This window comes from Olea europaea, unplaced genomic scaffold (assembly GCF_002742605.1).
Source record: "Olea europaea var. sylvestris unplaced genomic scaffold, O_europaea_v1 scaffold2720, whole genome shotgun sequence".
NCBI classification, from domain to species: Eukaryota; Viridiplantae; Streptophyta; class Magnoliopsida; order Lamiales; family Oleaceae; genus Olea; species Olea europaea.
In genome coordinates, this window is record NW_019245614.1 from 59,908 (window position 1) to 63,923 (window position 4,016).

The window sequence follows — 4,016 nt, forward strand, 5'->3', positions numbered from 1 at the left end:
TAAAGTAAACTTTAATAATATTTAGATTAAAATATAAAGTATACGGATATTGGGCTCGTTGGATAGATAATAATTAAAGACGCATTTTAGACTCGAGAAAAAATTAATTTGGGTTAGTCGAGCCCAAGTTATCGAAGCCGGAAGATATAACATTAAAATATTATTTTTATTACTTTTATTGTTGAAGGATTCACGTGGAGAGAGAAAGATGAAAGTTGTTGAGATATTTTATTTTTTTATTATAATTTATGGTTTTGAATTGTTATGGCAGGCACGTGATTTGTTAGAAAATATTGTATTTAATATTATTCCAAATTCAAATCTTTATCCAACTTTTTGTACAATCATTATTATCCTATTCCTTGTGTAGCACGATTTCCACTTCTAGTTGCATCAGGATTCTTTTATTTTTTTATTTCAAATACTCAGCAAAAGTCATACTTCAGCCTACTTTTATTTCCAAAGCATAAGGAAGAAAAAGAAATATGTTTCTGGCAGCAGTAATCGAAAGCCAAAGTTTTGGAAAGAGATTTTGGATTTTTGCCTTTCATTATTTAAGTTATCTAACAAGGTAGGATTACGAGGTGCAAGTGGGTTGTCCCATTTAAATTATTTCTTCATGTTTGATAAATATTATACTTATGAAAGTTATGATATGTGTAATGTGATTATGATATATATGTTATGGCCATCCGGTACCAAAGATATGATATGATATGAGCTCTTACCGGTTCTAAAGATGTGATATGACGGTATGATATTTTGATGCGTGATTTAATATTTTTTAATTGGGATTGCACAATTTCTCGTACCCTACTGAGTATTCCCATATACTCACCCTTTTCCTACTCCTGGTTCGAAGGTGTGGTTGCGTCTTGTTTCGCCAAATAAAGATCTAAGTTAGCACATAATGTTTATTTATTTTCAGTTAATTGCAGTAAACATTTATTTATTTACAAATAAATTCTCATTCATGTTAGTTGTAGATGAATATACGTAGTTTATGATTTTTAAATAGAAAGTAATGGATAATTTGTTTTTAAGTTCTTCCAAGTTTTTTTTTTATTTTATAGATGGAACTAGAAATATTTTCGTGTTGGATGATTAATTATTTTTAATTAATCTTGAAATAAGGGTTTGGTAACGATTTTTGAAACTATTTAAAATTTGGGTCGTTACAATTTGTATCCTGGATATGCAAAGGCCAAGAAACAAGGATAAAGGGGAAGATAGTATTTAATTTCTCGTTTTATTTTTTCGACTTGCAACAAATCTATGAAAACATTTAGGCCCCGTTTGAGCCCCATTATTTTTCATTACATTAAATTAAAATTTTCTCCCTCATACTTTTAACGACACTCACGTACTTGTACTTATAATTATTTTTTTCCCTCTCATACTTTTAACCACACTCACATACTTATAATTATTTCTCTCTCATACTTATAATGAGAAATAATGGGGCTCAAACGGGCTCTTAATAACTACCGTATTCAAGAACAAAACACTCACTCTAAACTCTAACTAGTTATGCAAATTTATGAGAGCAAACACCAAACTTATGTGAGAAATAAAAGAATAATATATACATGATCTTGGAATAAAACCCAAATCCAACAGGAAGGAAAAATCTCACCAACAATGTCGCTGTTCCGGTAGTGATATATCACAGATGAGTTGTCGGATCTTGATCTTAACCATACAGATTTGAAGCTCAATGAGTTGTGCACTTGCTATCCAAATCTCACAACGATCAGACATTGGACCGTAAAGATATAGCCATATGATCAAAATCTGCTAAGCTGCCTTTTCTTCTCTGTTTTCCTTTTGATCTCTCTATTTTTGCTCACCGACCGCCGAATATGAAACAAATAGGGATTGAATCAATTTTAATTATATTTGCTATGTCAGTCCCTCAAGTTTGGATAATACCAAAATTTGAACTTACACATTAGTCTCTTGAGTGTTGGAATAAATACCAAAATGCATTTCTTTAATGAGTTTGAACATTCACCAAGCTTTGTCCCCACTACATGTGATGGACCCTAACAAATATGTTAAGTTTATGACATCTGACGCACTTGACGAAGAATCAATAATCACCTAATTTTAAAGAACTAGAAAGGAGTACAAAAAAGGAGAGAGAAGAGGGATAAAGAGAGAGGATCAAGAAAATGAGAAAGAAATAGTATTTTTATTCAAAATCAAAGTGTGAAAGTAATAAAAAAATTACATTTCTTTACAAAGGTCCAACCTAGACTAATTTAAGAAGAAATAACTAAAGAAATAAAGCAAAATATTAGGAAATCTTTAAAATTAAAACTTAATTGCTTTTTCTAAATTAAGCGTACAACCTCGTCAAGTTTTTCACAAAATATATATTGTGATCTCCATCATTCTACCGAGCAAGGAAAAGCTTGACTCTAGATAGATAGACCACAACATATTATCCAAGGGGTCAATCTTTCTTCCATATCAAATATAAAAGAGCTCCTAATCGAAATGTAGTGTATTCGTTTCCTATGACATATCAATTGATTCCATAGAAACACAAGGAGCACGAGACACTAGCACTATAGACGGGCATGTAAAATAGATAATTGCAATATCATGGCTCTAATGTTCCCAATAAGGAACAATTCAACTAAAAGCTTTCATTTCCTTTGCTTCTTTATCGAATTTGATTGTTTAGACACATAAAGAGGGTTTATTCATTGTGATAGATACACTTTGAATATGTCGACATCAAGAGTTCAATACTGACACTTGGTCAAGACAAAAGATCGACCTATTTGGAGTATAAAGTTTAAATCTATCTCATCGGCATCGAATTCTCTCAACCGTCGAGAAATAATGGGAATAAAATACAGTTAATTATATTAGTTGATTATAGTTTTCTAGTTTGAAAAAAATAGGTTATTATTAATAGGTTTCTAGTTTAACAAAGTTAGGGCTTATTTAGTTTCTTTCTCAAATTAGGATTGCTTAAACTCTATATAGAGAGGGTTTATTCATTGTAATAGATAGAATTTGATATATGAAATAAATAACAATCTTCTTGTCCTAAATTCTAACTCTTCTTGTCTCTCCCCTTCTTTCCTCAACATTGTTCTTGTTTGTTGCATCCTACGTTAATGTGTGATGAATATTTCACATTATTTCAACAAAAAATAATATATGCTACACAACTATAAGTCAATTTCTTGTAGAAAACTTCTACAGCCAACTTCCTTCCCCAGAACAATATACGGGCGTCAATTACGAGTTACAATGGCAATAGATGTGTCAAATGCTAAGCACTCAATACATTTAATTGATTAACCACAGAAATCCCTACAAACCCAGTGGAAAAGGTAGAAAAAACGTAACTAAGAAAATCAAAAAGACCAATCATCATCCTTGTTAATGTTTGTCTAAAATTCAAGAACCATAAAACATGCATTCTTGTCAATCTAACCAAACTAATCAACGTTGAAACCAATTGTTAAAAAATTGGTAAAAGACTACGATCATTAATTTTCGTCGTCCTCATCAAAGATTAGCGCAGATGCTAAGAATTTCAGAACATGCATTCTCAGTGGCCTCACCAAACTAATCATCGTTGGAAATAATTTTTATTGAACTGAATGGATATTGAAGCATGAAACGAGTCGCATATAGCTAATACTAAAATAGAAGTAAAAACCAACTCACATTAGTTAGATATGTAAATATATATTGTACAATTCAAAGTTTGTCTTTTGAGTTCTATGTTAATTTAACATGTAGAATTTTCGAAGGCATGATTAGATTATGTTCATGAATATCCATATTAAAGTTTCACTTAAACGTAAAATTCATGAATTTTGCATTTATTATTCAGAAATTTATGTGCTTGACTTTCATAAAAGCTATGTAAAGCCTTCATTTGTAAGATAAACATATAACTCAAATGAGTACTTTCTTCTCTTGAGTGTTCTTCTACATGTGACATTTTTAAAACTAGTTAGATGCTTAAGAAAGGTTGTCTGAACTTG

The 4,016-nt window shown here is 30.7% G+C and overlaps 1 protein-coding gene across 2 annotated transcripts in view; it reads right to left on the reverse strand.

Moving 5' to 3' along the window:
* LOC111383602 (F-box protein At3g07870-like) overlaps nt 1-1,935 on the reverse strand; it is a 12,025-nt gene extending 10,090 nt beyond the window's left edge. The window contains exon 1 of one of the 2 annotated variants that reach the window (XM_023007718.1): nt 1,637-1,935. The gene's annotated coding sequence lies outside the window, so the exon portion shown is untranslated. The remainder of the gene's footprint in view (nt 1-1,636) is intronic. The other variant, XM_023007716.1, reaches the window with a different exon arrangement.
* Between the last annotated feature and the right edge of the window lie 2,081 nt (nt 1,936-4,016).